Source organism: Microcaecilia unicolor, chromosome 2 (assembly GCF_901765095.1).
Source record: "Microcaecilia unicolor chromosome 2, aMicUni1.1, whole genome shotgun sequence".
In the NCBI taxonomy this organism is placed as follows: Eukaryota; Metazoa; Chordata; class Amphibia; order Gymnophiona; family Siphonopidae; genus Microcaecilia; species Microcaecilia unicolor.
The window spans coordinates 290,681,750-290,700,873 of record NC_044032.1 but is presented as its reverse complement, the minus strand read 5'-3'; the positions used below and the strand labels follow the sequence as shown (position 1 = coordinate 290,700,873).

At 46.7% G+C, this 19,124-nt stretch overlaps 1 protein-coding gene across 1 annotated transcript in view; it reads right to left on the bottom strand.

Annotated features, from left to right (window-relative positions):
- HUWE1 (HECT, UBA and WWE domain containing E3 ubiquitin protein ligase 1) overlaps nucleotides 1-19,124 on the bottom strand; it is a 1,034,695-nt gene that overhangs the window by 913,825 nt on the left and 101,746 nt on the right.

Here is a 19,124-nt window from a genome sequence, read left to right as displayed (position 1 = left end):
TACTTTATGTATATACCTGACCTTGATTTGTATCTGCCATAGTTCACTTAATCCAGAGAGCAATGAATGACTTAGAAGCAGGGTGTCCATATGGAAAAAAAAAATACAGATGATCCAAAAGGGAAAAAGAATTAATGACTTCCAAATAACGTAGAGCTCTGCGGACACTCGGCTTAAGGAGAATCAAAGACAATTTGGGTACTACTTCAAAAGAAAAGGACAAAATTATCTTTAAAACAGACGGAACCATTAGGAGGCAAACCAAATAACAGGAGAAAAACAAACAAAAATTATCTCTACAAGACAGCCTGAAGCTCTCAAATCCTTCCAGTGGAACAAATGGAAACACAAAAACACATATTTAGAGTAAAGCGAAGATACTTACCTGTAGCAGGTATTCTCAGAGGACAGCAGACTGATAATCCTCACAAGTGGTTTGGCGATCTGTGCCAGCCAGGGAACCAGCATTTCAAATAGCAAAAAGTTTTCTAGAGCCTTCCAACTGCGCATGCACCGAGTACCTTCCCGCCTGCCGCGCTCCTCAGTTCAGTCAACAGTAAAAAAAAGAGAGATAAGAGGACAACTCCACGGGGAGATGGGCGGGTTTGTGAGGATTATCAGCCTGCTGTCCTCGGAGAATACCTGCTACAGGTAAGTATCTTCGGTTTCTCCGAGGACAAGCAGACTGAATAATCCTCACAAGCGGATTATCCCTAGCATCCAGGCTCACTCAAAACAATAAATGTCGGTCAATTGGGCCTCACAATGGCGAGGACATAACACAGTTTAACCTGAAACTATATACAAACTAGCTGAGTGCAGCCTGAAACAGAACAAAATGGGCCTAGGGGGTGGAGTAGGATTCTATAGACCAAACAGATTCTGCAACACCGACTGCCCAAACTGACTGTTGCGTCGGGTACCCTGCACAAGGCAGTAATGAGATGTGAATGTGTGGACTGAAGACTACATTGCAGCTTTGCAAATCTCTTAAAAGGAGGCTAAGTGAGCCAGCGATGCAGCCATGGCTATGACATTATGAGCCGTGACATGGCCCTCCAGAGTAAGCCTATCTGGGCATAAGCAAAAGAAATGCAATCTGCTAACAAATTGGAGATGGTGCGTTTACCGATGGCGACGCCCCTCCTGTTGGGATCAAAAGAAACAAACAACTGGGTGGAATGTCTGAAGGGCTTCGTCCACGCCACATAAAAGGCTAATGCTCTCTTGCAATCCAAGGTGGGCTCCTTCCATACCATGTTGAGCCTCAAACGTGTGAACAAGGGTGTTCAAGTGCCAGTATTTAAGGATGGAGTTGCTGCATTCAGTAATAGGGTCTGTTCAGTCCAAGGAGTTTCTCATATCTCTAGATCTCAAGGAGACGTACTTCCACGTTCCTGCTTGGCTGCCTTATCAGCATTTTCTTTGTTTCTTGGTCCTAGGGGGCCACTACCAGTTCAGGGCACTGCCATTTGTACTCTTTTTGCACCCAGGACTTTCTTCAAGGACATGGTAGTGGTTGCGGTCTTTCTGAGGCGGCAGAGTATTTGAGTGCATCCTTGTTTGGATGACTGGTTGAACCATCTCCTATCAAGCAAGTCTCAGCCATGGTGGTGGATCTTCGCTCCCTTCGCTGGGCGGTCAACATTGTCAAGAGCCAGCTCACTCCCATGCAGTTTCTGGAATATCGGGGTTCTCTTCAACACCAAGAGGGGAAGTAACATATGGAAAACAATCAGCAGAAATGTTTGTCGTCTAAATAAAAAGGTTTTAAGATTTGCGTGCCCTGATGTTTGAGGAAGACTGGAGGAAGAGTGGAGGAGTGGCCTAGTGGTTAGGGTGGTGGACTTTGGTCCTGAGGAACTGAGTTCAATTCCCACTTCAGGCACAGGCAGCTCCTTGTGACTCCGTGCAAGTCACTTAACCCTTCATTGCCCCATGTAAGCCGCATTGAGCCTGCCATGAGTGGGAAAGCGCGGGGTACAAATGCAACAAAATAAAATAAATAAAAATGCTGTTTTCACCAGCATGGGCATGAGAACAGGGCTTGAAGCTCACTGACCTTATGAGCTGAAGTAACAGCCACCAAGAAAACAACCTTCCAGGTAAAGTACTTCAGACAGCAGGAATTCAGTGACTCAAAAAGAGCTTTCATCAGCTACTACTACTTATCATTTCTATAGCTGGGTGAGACGACGTAGAGATCCCATCACACTGGCGGAGATCTGACTGGGAGCTTTGACAAGAGCAAACTCTCATGAAGCGAACTGAAGGCTGACCAGAGATAGGCTTACCTTCTACGTGTTGATAAGCACTAATTGCACTGAGGTGAACCCTTACAGAGTTGGTCTTGAGACCAGACTAAGTGTAGAAGGTATTCAAGCAGGGTTTGTGTGGGACAAGAAAGGGGGATCTATGGCCTTGCTGTCACACCAGACGCAAACCTCCTCCATTTAAAAGAATAACATCTCTTAGTGGAATCTTTCCTGGAAGCAAAGACCTGGGGAGACACCATCCGAAAGACCCAAGGATGCAAATTCTAGGCTCTCAACATCTGAGAGCCAGAGACTGAAGGTTGGGATGTAGAAGTGACCCCTCATTCTGTGTGATGAGGGTCGGAAAACACTCCAATCTCCAAAGTGCTTCTGTGGACAACTCCAAAAGAAGAGGAAACCAAATCTGATGCGGCCAGTAGAGTGCAATCAGGATCATGGTTCCGTGGTCTTGCTTGAGTTTCAACAAAGTCTTCCCCACTAGAGGTATGGGAGGATATGCATACATAAGGCCTGTTCTCCAATGTAGGAGAAAGGCATCTGACGCTAGTCTGCCGTGGGCCTGAAGCCTGGAACAGAACTAAGGGACCTTGTGGTTTAGTTGAGCGGCAAAGAGATCCAACGAGGGGGTGCCCCACGCTTGGAAGATCTCACGGGCTATGCCCATATTCAGCAATCATTCGTGAGGTTGTATTACCCTGCTCAGCCTGTTGGCCAGACTGTTTACGCCTGCTAGATAAGTGGCTTAGAGAAACATGTCGTGACAGCACGCCCAAAGTCACATCTGGACGGCTTCCTGACAGAGGGTGAGATCCGGTGCCCCCCTGCTTGTTAGTGTAGTACATTGCAACCTGGTTGTCTGAATCAAGATCATTTGGTTTGATAGCCAATTTCTGAAAGCCTTTAGAGCGTTCCAGATCGTTCGGAGCTCCAGGAGGTTGATCTGAAGATCTGTCTCCTGAGGGGGGGGGGGGGGGACCAGGCTTCCTGAGTGTGAAGCCCATCTACATGAGCCCCCACCCCCACCCCAGGAGAGATACATCCGTCATCAGCACTTTCTGCGGCTGAGGAATTTGGAATGGGCTTCCCATGGTCAAATTGGATCGAATCGTCCACCACTGAAGAGAATGTGCAAAGTCGATGGACACATGGATGACATCTTCTAGGTTCCCCGTGGCTTGATGTCACTGAGAAGTCAGGATCCATTGAGCAGATCTCATGTGCAGACATGCCATGTGCATAACGAACTGTGGAGGCCAAGTGCTCCAAGAGTCTCAACATCTACCGAGCTATGACTTGCCGAGACACTCGAACCTTGGACACTAGGGACCAAGGTCTGCCCGGGTCTTGGGAAGATAGGCTCAAATCGTTCTCGTGTCACGCAATACTCCAATTAATTCCAATTTATGAACCAGAGTGAGATGGAACTTCAGGTAATTTATTATGAATGCTAGCAGTTCCAGCACCTGAATAATCATCCGTGTGGAATCTCGAATACCATCCTCCAAGGTGCCAAACATTAAGATAAGAGAACACATGAACTCCCAGTCTGCTTAGTGACGCCGCAACTACCGCTAGGCATTTTGTGAAAACTCTGGGAGCTGACGCTAGGCCAAAGGGCAGCATGTGGTACTGGAAGTGCTGCATTCCCAGCCAAAATCGAAGATACTACCTGTGAGCTAGAAGTATCGGGATAGGAGTATAAGCGTCCTACAAGTTCAGAGAGCACAGCCAATCATTTTCCTGAATCATGGGAAGAAGAGTGCCCAGGGAAACCATCCTGAACTTTTTTCAATCCAAGAATTTGTTTAGGGCCCTTAGGTCTAGGATGGGACGAACCCCCCCCCCCCCCCACCCCCGTTTTCTTCTGCACAAGGATGTACCTGGAATACAATCCCAGCCCTTCTTCCCCTGTTGGAACAGGTTTGACTGCATGGGCCTGTAGAAGAGCAGAGAGTTTCTCTGCAAGTACCTGCCTGTGCTGAGAGCTGAATGAGCAAGCTCTTAGTAGGCAATTTGGAAGTTTGGAATCCAGAATGAGGCTGTATCCAGCCCTGCCTCATCTCCAAGATCCTGTCAAGATCCAGACCTGCATCGTCTCTAAGTTCCTGCCAAGCTCCAGCCCTGCCTTTTCTCCAAGTTCCTGCCAAGCTCCAAGCCCTGCCTTGTCTTCATCTTGTTTGCTGCCTTGTTCTGTCCCACTTTGATGCAGATCTTGCTTTGCCCTCATCATACCTGTCTGGACCCAGTTTTAGCTTAGTTCCTTGTCTTGCCTTGTCCTGTCTGGGTTCCAGTTCTAGCCCCGTTGCCTTGCTTTCCTTGCCCTGTCTGGATCCAGTCCTTGTCTGGTCTTAGTTCTTGCCCTGCCCTGTCTGAACCCAGTTCTAACCTTTTCTTGTCTTACCTTGTTCCTGTCTGGGTTCAGTTCTAGCCCTGTTACCTTCAGTCATCTGGATCCGGTTCCTATCTTGTCTGTCTTGTCTTGTGCCCAAGCCTAGCCCTGTCTCGTTTACCTTGCCTAGTCCTGCGAGTCAGTCTTGCCTCAATTCCTGCCTTGTGCCAGCCCAGGGGACTTGTCTGCTGCAGCTCCAGCTGCGGTCCATGGGCTCACCGTCCTGTAGTCGTGACAAGTCCACTGGCCCACTCAAGTGGCGACGTGAAATGGGAGTAACATGCACAGTCAAGGCCATATGACCCATCAACCTCATTTGCCCAGCTGAAACCTGCTTCCTGCTGCAGACTTGTGAGGTGAACAACACCAAGGTCTCCACTCATCTGTGGAAGAAAAGCCCGAGCCTGCACTGTGTCCAGCAGGGCTCTTATATACTCCAACTGAAGATGGGATGAAGGTAGGACTTGGGGTAGTTGACGACAAACCCTAGTAGTTTCAACACCTGAATCGTTAAACACACGACTCTGTCGCTCCTTCCTGTGATGTGTTCTGGACCAGCCAATCATCCAGGTAGGGAAATCATCCAGGTAGGGAAACACACACACTCCCAGTCTACATAGATATGCTGCAAATGACTTCCGGTGGAGCCGCGAGTTAAGATGGCCGCAGCAGTGTGAGCTCCGGAAGCCACGAGCGAGGACCCCAGACCCGAGGGCTTAAGAACCCCTGCAACGGGGTGAAAATAGCACCTGCAGCTAGGGCGAGGGATGAGCAGCAAAAAAAAAAAGGACCGGAGAGGTCGGAGCGGGCCGCTGAAAGTGGAAGCAGCGTATGTCCCCTCCCCCACGGTGGAGACCAAGAGGAGGCCAAGTAAGAGGCAGAGAGGCAGTTGAATGGAGCGGATGGCGGCGCGCTAGCTGGACGGAGTGTGGTGGAGGGAAGTAGAGTACTCGAACGGCAGTGAAGTGGAGGCGGAGATATCGGAGGGAGAGGCTGAATCAGAGGGAAGAGGAAGCCGGAGTAAAACTGAAGAAGTGTCCCAAAGGAGAAAAGTGCGGGTGTAAAGCCGGGGAGTGAGCGAGAGAGGGAGAAGTCGTTGACTGGACCGGCAGCCTGTAACAGACAGCTGGGATATTGGGTAGCCACATTACCTCAAGGCATGATTGGAAGAAAGAAGATATAATTTATAAAAAAGGGAGGGGGGGAGAGGACAAAAAGTTGTTGTCTGGGAGGGCTGTTTTGGTCGTAAAGCTCCATGGGGGTGAACAACAACAAAAAGCAAATAAATAAATAAATAAAAAGGGTTGCACCCTGAAAGATAAGTTGGACTATTGTGCAAACAAGGAAAAAGATAAGGGCACCTCAAAATGCCACCAAAAAAGAATTTGGAGAGATTCCGATATACGGGGGAGCAGACCGGAAAGGCGCAACCGGAGGCAGTGGGACCTAATCAGAGAAATGAAAGGGTGAAGACGATCCCCTCCAATTCAGAGGAGGAATTGCTGAAGAAGTCACAAAAGCAGAGATAGTAGGCTGGTTCAAGGAACTGAAGTCAGAAATGGAGGGAGTCTGGAAAGATATTCAAAGATCTCTGAGAGAGATCCGGGCAGCAATCAGAGACCTGGGGTCTCGTATGGATGAAGTGGAGAAGATGGAAATGGCCCAGGCAGAAATGAAAAAAAAAAAAAAAAAAAAAAACAGGCAGAAAAGCATGTGGAAGCGATAGAGATTCAGCAATTAAAGGAGATGGAGGATCTGGAAAACAGATCGCGCCGCAATAATTTGCGGTTCAAAGGAAACCCGAAGCTGGACATTTTTACTAACTGTGAGGTGGTGATTAAAGAACTGTGCCAATTTATTTTGAGTTCGGAGAAGGGGAGCAGGCAGGAGGACATCAGTCTTCAGAGAGTACATCGCAGTGCAGGGCCGCAGCGTGATACTGCTCCAAGAGACATAATAGCTTGTTTTCTGGATTTCCCTACTAAAGAAATGATTTTGTGTAAGGCAAGACAACAGAACGTGATTCAATGGAAAAACTATAAGATTGGAGTCTACCAAGACTTGGCTGGAAGTATGTTACAAAAACGCAGATCATTGAGGGAGGTCACAGCATTTATGCGAGCTAAGGGGATTCGGTACAGATGGCTCTTCCCCTTTGCCATATGGGTCATGGTGGAGGGAAGATCGAGAAAAGTGAAGACGCTGGAGGAAGCGTGGGAGGCATTAAGAGCGTTGGATTGTGCGGGAGTCCCAACCCGGGAGCAGCAGGTGCAGTCGGTGGTGGAACCAAGAACGGATTCCGCATGGCAGGTGGTAGCAGTTCATGGGAAGAAGGTGGACAAGAGGGCTTCCTGATAACCACAGGGAGCGGGAGCGGAGACGTGAATGCTGAAATTACAAGGACACTGAAAATTTGTAATGGTTTGTGAAGAGAGGAGTGTAGGTGGGAATGGTAAGGAGGGGGGGAGAATAAGGGTAGGTAGGGGACGGGGGAACTTAAGGGTCATTAGGAATAGGGAGGAGAGGATGAGATTGGAAAAAGAAGGGAATGGAGGTTTGAATGAGCGGTAAAAAGGGAGGTGAGATAAGCAGGGATATAGTACTGGCCATATTTAGAAGAGCTCGGAGGGGGAAATCCTTGATACAGAAGAAAGGGTGGGTATATGCGGATTCGGACATTGAAGGGTGCTTCTTAAAATATTACCAAGAACTCTATGCAGCTGCAGAAGAGGAAGCGGAGAAGTGTGTGGCTAGATATCTGGATCAGATTCCGTTACATAAATTGAGAGAGGCGGATAGTCAACAGATGGGGGAACCAATCCGATTGGGAGAGGTACAGTGTGTTATTAATAAGCTGCCTAATGGCAAGACCCCTCGGTTGGACGGTTTTACAGCCCGGTTTTACAAACATTTCGGGAGCTTACTCAGTCCCTTACTGCTTAGGGTGGGAAATGGAGTACTGGAGGGGAGGGAGCTCCCGAGATCAATGTTAGAGGCGGGGGGTGACGGTCTTGCCTAAAATGGGTAAAGACCCAACTTTGTGTGGGTCTTATAGACCTATTTCATTGTTGAATGTGGATGCAAAAATCTTAGCTAAGATATTGGCGAATAGATTGGGAAGGCTGTTGCCCAAGTTGGTACACATGGATCAATCGGGATTTATTCCAGGGAGACAAGTGGGTGATAACATTAGAAGAACACTTCATTTGTTGTGGGAGGCCCAAAGATCCAGGCCGGGAATAGCCCTACTGGCCATGGACAAGGAAAAGGCCTTTGATAGAGTAAATTGGGGGTTCATGAGTTTGGGAAATATGTGGGCTTGCAGGTAAATATGGACAAAAGTGAATTGATGGGTATATCTTTTAATGAGTAGGAGGAGCGTGAGGTGAGAGGAATGTATGAGTTTAAATGGGCGCCACACCAAATTCGCTATCTAGGGATACAGGTACCCAGGGACTTAAATAGAGTATTTAAGCTTAACTACGGCCGTATTGCTGAGCAGATTAGGAATGATATGTAGAGATGGAAAAGCTTCTGGTTGTCTTGCTGGGGGCGGATGGCAGTGATTAAGATGAATGTGTTACCCCGTTTGTTATTTTTATTTCAATCATTGCCTATAGCGGTTCCGGGACCACTTATTAAGAAGTTGCAATTCATATGGGGGAACAGAAGGCTGCGGTTGGCAAAGCGAGTTCTATGGGGAGACTTGTTAAGGGGAGGCAAAGCTGTACCAAACGTGGAGTGGTATTATCTGGCGGCACAACTTCGCTTGATTTTGGATTGGGGGAGGGGAATAGAGAAACCGGCTGTTCAGGTGGAACAATCCTATTCACCGCAGAGGTCACTGAGGTCTTTTTTGTGGACCAAGGAGGCCGGTGGGAGGGGGTTCCCGGGGGATTGTAGCCCATATCTTAGACATTTGTTAAGAGTATGGGGAGTAGTGCGGAGACGATGGGGGCGGAAGGAGGGGTGTCCTCCTTGGCTTCCATTTGTTGGGAGCCTAGGTTTAGAGCAAATAGAGAAAATGCTACATTTGCCAGATGGGAACAGAAGGGATTGGTGTGCTTCAGGGATGTGCTGCATGAGAGTTGGATGTGGAGTTTTGGGGAGCTGTGTGCCCAATACGGGATATCTGAGGGAGATAGTTTTGCGCATATGCAATTAAAACATTTTGTAGCCACAGCCGGGTGGGAGAGGGAGAACATACAAGACAGGGAAAGTTTAGAAAATCTGTGGTTACTGTTGGGGAAATCCCGAAACCTATATCAGTGATATATAAATATTTTCAAGGGGATGATCCCGGGCCTTATCCATTTCAGGGAATTGCATATTCAGCGAATGAGAATGGGAGGGGATATGTGGGGAAGTTCAAAAGGCATCGGTCTGTGTGTTGGTACAAGAGAATGCGTATAAGGTACTTACGCGATGGTATTACACACCAGAGAGATTGAAAAAGATGTACCCGGGGGCTTCGGATGTTTGTTGGAGGTGTAAAGTACAGTGGGGGGGCAACTTTTATGCATATCTGGTGGACTTGCTCAGGAGTAGTGCCATTTTGGCAAGAGGTGATGAAAGCATTGGCTCGAATAATGGGAGCTTCTTTGGTGTGCAGTCCTAGGGTATGCCTACTAGGGAGGAGAGTAAAATGATGAGATGGGGACTGGCAGCTGCTAAATGCCTTATAGCAAGATGCTGGAAGGCAACTGATCTCCCGAGTTTAGGAGATTGGAAAGTTAAAGTGAGGCTATTATGGTATATGGAACGCCTGATGGTTTATAGGAGAGAGGAAGAACTTCGGCGTAAAAGGAGATGGACAAGACTTCAGCAAATAGTGGAGGAGTTGTGGTGGGGGGGTGTAGGGGAGAGGTTAGTGCATAGAATAGGGGTTATCTTGGGGTGGGCAAAGAATTAAAAGAATTGAGTTGCGGGATAGGGAGGGCGGAAGGGAAGATAGGGATGGGGCAACAGAATGGTTTGGGAAAGAAGTATATTTTGAGGATCTAGGTCAGTTGATTTAGACAGGTATTGAATGGTTTTATGTTACAATGGGGAGATTTCGATATGTGGTAGATTTTAAGGGAAACACGTATGGGGGGAGAGAGAAAACGTGCAACTGTAAAGTTATTCATTTCCTTACTTGTGAAGATATAAAATTGCATATATTGCATGTTACTGTTCTTGGATGGCTTAAGATACTCAATACAAATTTAAAGTTAAAAAAAAAAAAAAAAAAAAAGATATGCTGCAACTACTGCTAAACACTTGGTGAACACTCTGAGAGCCGACGTTCTGCCATTTGGCCTCCACAATACTGATAGTGGTGTTTCCCTACACAGAATAGATATACTTCCTGTGTCTGGGAAGTATCAAAATGGAGATATAGACATCCTTTAATGTTAGAGAGAATAGCCAACCATTTGCCTGAATCATGGGTAGAAGGATGTCCAGATAAATCATCCTGAACTTTTCTCAGACCAAAAGCTTGCTCAGGACCCTCCCATTTTCTTGTGCACAAGGAAGTACCTGGAATAGAATCCTTGCCCTTCTTCTCTGGGTGGCACAGATTTGACCACACTGGCCTGCAGAGGGGCGGAGATTTCCGCTACAAGTATCTACTTGTGCTGGCAGCTGATATAAGATGCGCTTAGTGGCCAAATTGGTGGTCTTTGACGCCAATTCAGTGCGTAACCAAGATGGACTATTTGAAGAGCTCACCGGTCAAAGGTACAAAGGGCCACTTGTGATGATAAAAATTCAGCCTCCCCCCTACCAGTAGGCTGACATGGATGGTTACTTGGAGCGTAGCTATGCTCTTCAAGAGCCAGTCAAAAGCCCATTCTCTGCTTTAAATGGGAAGCCTGTTGAGGTTTCTAGGTGCAAGGTTGGTGAGGCCTGGGACACCTGGGTGGAGTGAGAAGGCGGCAGAAACCTACAATTTTGAGAGTAATACGTCTGTTGCCTAGGCCCACTTGAAAATTTTCTTCTGGAAGTTGTAGCAGATGGACTGTGCCAGTTTGCTTTTTGATACAATCAGCAACCTCTCCCAACTTATCACTGAATAGACTGCCCCCTCGACATGGCATGTCCACTAACCTCTCCTGAAACACACAGCCATGAGAGTCTGAACATTCCTACACCCATGCTGGAGAGTCTGGATGCAACATCAAAAGTATCGTAAGTGCCCCTGGCCAGGTATGTCCTGCACTCCATCTGCTTATCAGCCAACTGGCAAAGCTCTTTGGCCTGCTCCTGAGAAAGAGTATCTGCAAGTTTTAGTGTACAGTTTACAAAAGACTCCAAGTAGAGGCTCTTGTACAGCTGGTAGGACTGGATGTGGGCAACGTGCATCAAGGTCTGAAAAGTCTTTCTCCTAAACGAGTCTAAGGTCCTAGCATCTCTACGAGGTGATGCTGAAGCACGAGACCTGAAACTCTTAGCCTGATTGAGAGTGGATTCAAACACCATAGAATGGCACGAACCCAGTAGCCTTTTGGATACGGTACTGCATATCCACCTTCTTGGGTGGAACCTGCACTGAGGGGAGATTCCCAGTTCATCAATGCGTCCTGAAGGATAGGGTGCAATAGCACTGTGACCACCTTCCTTAGGAGGTGACTTGTAGCCAAGAACAGCCAACATCTCCACTCTGGGCTCTTCCTCAGTCTCTAACTTACAAGGAATGGCAGCCGCCATCTCCCTCACAAAACCTGTGAAAGAGTCTCTCGGGTGGGGATTTTCATCTCTCTTGATGAAAAGGATCAGAGGGTAGTCCATATGATTCCTCCTAGGAGAAATAATGTGGATCCACCTCTGAATCCCAGGAGCAGTCCTAATCAGACTCCTCAGCATAGACAGTAAGTCATCCAACCACTGGAGTTTGTGCCCGACTCTGCCTGGTGGAGCCATGTTCACACCCCAAAGAACCCTGAGGCTCAGTCCTGCCTTCCGACCCCAGGGAAGCTTCCTCCTCCAATGTTGAGAAAAGTTCTAACTGCTTCTATGTCGACACCCACTGAGGCATCGGTGGTTCCTCAGAGAGGCTAGGGATGACCCTTCTGTGGAGCAAGTGCCCCTGATGCCGCACCTGTAGTAACCGTGCCAGCTCCTCTCTAAGTATAGCCCAGAACTGCTCACTGAAGGTGAGCATTGATGGGGTGGCAGTCAAAGCAGCTGTGTGTCAAAACAAAAACTGGGACCTGATCACATGGAGACTGACGCACCAACACCTCTTTGGTGCCTCTTTGGTGCCAGCACCTCCTGAGGTCCAGTGCATCCGATGTTCTGGTGCTCCTGGCACCGTGCATCGAGGAAGACCAATACTTGTGCTTCTTGGGCTTCCCCTGAGGCACTGCATCAGGGTCCTTTGATGCCACTGAGGATGCTACGGAACCTGAGCATGCCCTCAGTGTCAGGTATGATGCTGACCAGTCCCAGGACCTACTATGAGATATTTAGAGAGATGGAGACCTTCTCGATGCCAGTGCACTCCCAGTGGATGTTGAAGTCTGCACAGTCATCAAGGTCGATGATTCGGACTTCAAGGAGCCAAAAAAAAGTCTCTCCTGCTGGGTCTGCCGAGTTCTCTGTGTTCTCAGCTGTATTTTTAAACAGAGAGAGCAAGAATCAGGGACATGGTCAGGCCCAAGGCCACAAATGTGAGTCCGTCATGGAAATGACTACACTGGGCACCTTCTGGGACATCGATAAAAGAACTGAGGCCAAATTAAATTCCTCAATCTTGGCACTGAAGTGGGGCAGCAGTCAAATTGAGGTCAGGGCTCTGGCCAAATCATGAACCTAGCAGAACACGAAAAAATAAAGAAACTTTTTTTAAAAATGTCATAAAGACTAAGAAAATAAAAGCAAAAGGGTAAAAATGAGAAAAAAAGTAAGATGAGAAGAAAATGCAGAAACTGCACAGGAATGTACTTGAAAAATCTTAAGAGATGTACTGCGAAGAGAAGACGAGTCCTCTCAGCTCTGTGGGAAAACTAAGATTGAGGCGATGACGCTCACACTTCGGGCAGGAAGGCACCCTCATAGGCATGTGGTACTGCTATCAAGTTCTACACGTAGCTAGCCATCATCCATTCTGGGCTCCGTCATTTGACATCACTCATCTATGAGAATACAATGGCCTGCTTGCCTCAGAGGAAAAAAAAAAAACAAACAAACAAAAAAAAAACAGTTTAAGCTTATGTTGTGTGTGTGAGAAACTCAAGGAGAGAAATATGTAGACGCTGATAAGAATAAAGAAAATTGCTTATTTTGTTCTGTGTTCACAGATGAAGGGCAAGGAGTAACAGTGTCAGCAGATAAAGACCTGTATGGTGCATCCAGCCTTCCTAATAAGGCGGCCAGAGTAAACTGGCATTCTGCACAGGTTCCACTTCATGATTAAATAATGGTATACTTTCCAGCACTGGTCCTACTTCCCAAATACTGGAAGTTGCCTTCAAAGCCCACTCCAGCCTCGATCTTGATCTGTTTTCGCCATTTAAGGGGCCCAGACAGTAGAAGTCTGCCCGGCATTGGTCTTACTTCCCAAACTCTGAAGCTAATATCAAAGTTCACTCCAATTATGAGATCATTTAAATTCTGCTTTAATTGGATTTCATTCTTTTTCTATATAGTGTTCCTCTGTTTATCCTACACATTCTTTAACTGTTACCATTTTTGTCTCCACAACCCCCGTGAGACTACAGAAGACAAACACAAATAGGAATGGAAATATGGTATACCCTGAACAATTTTCAGAGGACTATGTTTGTAAGGAGCTAGCTGAACTAAAGCTGAACAAAGCAAATGGGACTAAATGGCATATATCTGAGGGTACTGAAGTGTCTGGAGTGGTCTCTGAAGCCTGCAGGACAGCAGGTGTGGTCCCCTCTTCACAAAAGCAGAAAAGGTTGAGAACTACAGGCCAGTTACTCTGACCTCTGTGGTAATCAGATTAACAGTGAGGTTTCTGGACTACAATGGACTGCAAGACCCAAGGCAGATTGGTTTCACTAGAAGTAGATCTTGTCAAAGAATATGTACGGGATTATGCTCTGAGGGCGGTTTTATAGTCAGCTTTCAGAAAATCCATTTGTTAAGCACCTTCTAAAACTGTGGTGCTTTCTTCGCTCTAGATTTAGAAGGCCAAGGAAGCCTATATCTCCCAGCAGAGATGGCTGAGGGTTGACCCAGATGAGCATGAGCATTTTGAGAATGTTTGGGTTTCAATGGGGAAAATAAAGGGCACTATCTCTGTTCTTTATAAATTTATAAGGGGAGTAAACTTCCAGAAGTTTACATATATGAAACAATGGGAACAGGATCTTAATGTGGAACTTACTGAGCATGAATGGAAAGCTATATTTTTGGAAGTTAAGAAGGCCCCAGTATGTGTATGTCACGTCCGTGGTCGTGACTCCTCTTTTGTTCACCTAATTCCCCAATGTTCGGCTTCAAAGATGGCTCCTCCCTGGCCAGTTTCCAAGATGGCTCCTCCCTGGCCAGCTTCCAAGATGGCTCCTGCCTGTCTTTCCTGTGTACTCACTTCCTGTGTGTTCCAAGACTCTCCTTAGTGTCAGTGTGTTCCCTGCTCCTGTCCTGCAGTAGGTGACATCATCAGTGAGAGCCTTTATAAGGAAGTGCTGTACTTGCATTCAGGGCCTTTGAATTGCCAAAAGGTCATCAGGTTAGTCAGTGTGCTGTTGCACTGTTTCTTAGCCTTGCTCTGGGCTCTTGCCCTTCTGCTTTGTCGTGTCTGTGGACTTTAGTCCTTCTGTTGTCTTGTTCTCTGTCTGTGTTTGCCTACTACTGGAGCTTCAGCCAGAGCTCTGCTCCCTGTCTGTAGCTACTGAGCCTCTGCCATTGTTCTGCTCTCTGTCTGTGTTTGTGGCTACTGGAGCTTCAGCCTGCTCTCTGTCTGTGTTTGTAGCTACTGGAGCTTCAGCCATTGCTCTGCTCTGTCTGTGTTTGTTAGCTACTGAAGCTTCAGCCATTGCTCTGCTCTGTCTGTGTTTGTTAGCTACTGAAGCTTCAGCCATTGCTCAGCCCCCTGTCTCTGTTTGTAGCTACTGGAGCTTCAGCCATTGCTCTGTTCTCTGTCTGTGTTTGGCAGCTACTGGAACTTCAGCCATTCTCCTACTTCTGCCCAGCGTGCATGTATATCCTGAACTCCGCTTCTGCCCAGCGTGTGGGTATATCCTGAACCCCGCTTCTGCCAAGCTTGTATGCATATCCTGAACCCCGCTTCTGCCAAGCTTGTATGTATTTCCTGACCCCTGCTCCTGCCAAGATTGTATGTACATCCTAATCTCTGCTTCTGCCAAGCTTGTATGTATATCCTAGCCCCTGCTTCCGCCAAGCCTTTGTGCACGCCCTGTCTGCTTAGTCTGTCTGTGTTCCTTGCCTAGTGGCTGCTTGGCAGCTTTCAGTCCTAGTCTAGTACTTTGCCTAGCCTCCCTCGTGTATCCTAGACCCAGTGTGGGTCCTTTGGGTCTTCAGTTCCTGCCCTGTCCTGCAAGTCCTGCCGGCCGCCAGCACCTGGGGGCTCAACTCCTGGGGAACGGAGGGTCAAGCGCAGGTGAAGCTGTTCCTGTTCTGCCTGTTCCAGCTTGCTTGCCTCAGCTGCAACTCCAGTCCGGGGTTCCAGTCCTGTTCTGCCTTGTCTCCGGTTTGGGGGTGGTTTTGCCTGCCACTGCCGCTCCTCGACAGTGGTCCAAGGGCTCACGAATCTAGTTCCTGCCTCGAGGACCTGACAGTGTACTCTTGAAAGAAAATGCATATAAAGTATTAACATGATGGTAGTACCTTACTGTAAAATTACATGCTATGTTTCATACGACCTCCAGTACCTGTTGGCGTTGTGACACGGAAATGGGAACATTCTTGCATATTTGGTGGTCCTGTGACTGGGTCCAACCCTTCTGGGAGGCAGTTGTTCCTAAGATTGCTACCCATACGGGTAAACCCTTTTCTTGTGACGCAAAATGGTGCCTGTTGGGTCTAGGCAACAGGAGGGGCCTGAAGTGGCAGAGACGTTTTAAAAGAATGTGTTTGACAGCGGCTAAGAATGTTATTGCTAACCACTGAAAACGATCAGTGAAGCAGACTGGATTATAAAGTTATCTTTGGTCGGGGAGTTGGAACGACTTACAGACAAGAGATTGGGACTCTATGATCCTGCTTCTGAACTAGGGACACGCTTTGCTGCACTAAGTCAACATTCTTAAGGGGAAAATAATGAGGGAGGGTAGGGGTACAGGGGAGATAATTGCTCGGGGGGGGGGGGGTGGCTGGGTAATTCTGAGAGGTTGCGGTTTAGCATTTCAATATTTTCATTGTATGTTTGGTAGACCAATTGTGCTTAGCTGTAATTAGCATTCTGTGTTTGTAACTATTATAACCTTAATAAAAATTTAACGTTAAGAAAAAAAAAGAAAGGCATCTGTGCAGATATTGGCCCAATTCAGTTGGCAAGTGCCAGACATCCCAGCAAGCATGTTTTCAGCAGCAGAAAAAGGACCGATTACCAGATGATGAGGCTGGGGGAAGTTGAAGCCTTTGGCGAGGTGTGGCGGACAGATCTCTTCGGCGCATAACCACTATACCTCCATTGAGGAAATCTAGACTACCCCAACTTGACATTTCGTCCTTTAGTATCATCTTATTTTCTTTTCCATGTTTTATTTTGTTTGATTTCTATTGACGTCCTTTAGATTGTAAGCTCCTTTGAGCAGGGACTGTCCTTGTTAAACTGTACAGCGCTGCGTAACCCTAGTAGCATTTTAGAAATGTTAAGTAGTAGTAGTAGAGAGGGGGAAGAATAGTATGAATGTGTGTGTGATGGGGTAGATCACAAGTTAATGAGTACAGGGAGTGTAATATGGGATGGCATAAGAGAAATTATAGCTTTGCTATGTGATGTGTGGGTGGTGGGTTGGGCCGTTGGTTGTTGGGCAGTGTGGGAAGGTGGTGGTTTGGGGGTCTGTGGCACTAAACTGGGGCTTGCTATGTTTGTTTTTGGTCCATCTGGGTTGGAAAAGACACTGTTTAGCATATGCTTGTTAAGTTAATATATGTGGGCTGACCTAAAGGTTTTAAATTATAATGTTAAAGGTTTGAACAACCTACAGAAGTGACAAAGATTATTTAAGGAATTGCTTCATGTAAAGCTCGTTTAGAAATGCACTTCTCATCCTCTATATCCCCATATGCTTTGTGCCTCAGTGGTAGATGATTCTAAGAAAGAGAAGTGTAGCCATGTTAATTCATCAACACATCCAGGAGCAGGTAACGAAGATCAAGCGTGACCTGGAGGGCCATTTTTTGTTTTTGCATCTTTTATTGGATAGTACTGAAATAACTCTGGCTTCATTGTACGCTCCTAATGCTCAAGAGCCCTTTTTCTCGCGTACCCGAACAGCTTTACAGACTTTTCTCCAAGGTAAATTGATTTTGGCTGGTGATTTCAATGCCATGATGCACCACATCTTGATCGCTCCAATGAATTGTTGGGGGGGGGGGGGGAAGAGATGGTCCCCTGTCTCAGTGCTTAGGAGCTATCATTCATGACCTCGGGCTACTTGATGTGTGGCATCATAAGTACATAAGTATTGCCACATTGGGACAGACCAAAGGTCCATCAAGCACAGCATCCTGTTTCCAACAGTGGCCAATTCAGGTCACAAATACCTGGCAAGATCCCCAAAAAATTCAATACATTTTATGGTGCTTATCCAAGAAATCAGCAGTGGATTTAATAATGGTCTATGGACTTTTCCTTTAGGAAGTCGTCCAGACCTTTTTAAAACCCTGCTAAACTAACTGCCTTTACTACATTCTCTGGTAACGAATTCCAAAGTTTAATTACACGTTGAGTGAAGAAAACTTTTCTCCGATTTGTATTAAATTTACTACTTTACAGCTTCATCGCATCCCCCTAGTCCTAGTATTTTTGGAAAGAGTAAACAAATGATTCACGTCTACTCGTTCAACTCCACTTATTATTTTATAGACCTCTAGCTATCTCCCCTCAGCCGTCTTTTCTCCAAGCTGAAGAGCCCTAGCTGCTTCAGCCTTTCCTCATAGGGAAGTTGTCCCATCTCCTTTATCATTTTCATCACCCTTCTCTGTACCTTTTTTAATTCCACTATATCTTTTTTGAGATGCAGTGATCAGAATTGAACACAATATTCGAGATGCGGTCACACTATGGAGCGATACAAAGGTATTATAACATCCTCATTTTTGTTTTCCACTCCTTTCCTAATACCTACGTAACATTCTATTTGCTTTCTTAGCCGCCGCCGCTACACACTGAGCAGAGGGTTTCAATGTATCATCAACAACGAAAACGAGATCCCTTTCTTTGTCGGTGACGCCTAACGTGGAAACTTGCATTATGTAGCAATAGTTCAGGTTCCTCTTTCCCACATGCATCACATTGCACTTACTCACATTAAACGTCATCTGCCATTTAGACGCCCAGTCTCCCAGTCTTGTAAGGTCCGCTTGCAATTTTCACAATCCTCATGCGATTTAACAACTTTGAATACCTTTCTATCGTCAGCAAGTTTAATTACCTCACCAGTTACTCACATCTCTAGATCATTTATAAATACGTTAAAAAGCAGCGGTCCCAACACAGATCCCTGGGGAACCCCACTATCTACCCTTCTCCATTGAGAATACTGACCATTTAACCCTACTCTGTTTTCTACCTTTTAACCAGCTTTGAATCCACAAGAGGACCCACAAGAGGACCCGCCTTTCAGGTGTTCTTCCTTCTCTTATTCACCTTGATCAGGTGGATTTTGTTGCTGGTAGGCAGACCATGGACAATGTGCAAAAAACAATGGATTTATTCTATCATGTGTGCTGTGAGAAAATCTTTGTGCCGCCTTAGCCTTGATGCTGAGGTCTCTGAGTTCACTGCCCTTTTATAAATCAGGTCTTGGATCACTTTGGCCTTGGTCCTTATTTCAAGGGCTGGATTCAGGCTTTTTATGCAGCACCTCAGGTCTGTGTTTGGATTAATGGAGGCAACTCAGTCGTGTTTTCTTTGTCCCGAGGTACCCGTCAGGAGTGCCCTTTCCCCATTGCTCTTTGCTATGGTTACAGAACCATTTGTGGTTTCGGTCCATTCTCATCTGGACAGCACTGATTTTGTGGTTGGACGTGAAGAGTACAAGCGTTCCTTGTTTGCAGACATCATCTTATTGTCCCTTACTTGACCTTTAGTTTCCTTTTTTCCTTTCCCAACTTGACGAAGGAGCTTGAGGCATACTCTGCAATCTCGGGTTTCAAAATTAATTTGCATAAAACAGAGGCACTGGCAGTGGGGATACCGAGGCACTCTTTGTATTCTTTACAAGCTTCTTTCTCCTTCCACTGGTTCTCCAAGGGCCACAAGTACTTGGGAGTAACCGTGACTAACTCTTGATTTGTTTGCCGCTAATTACCCT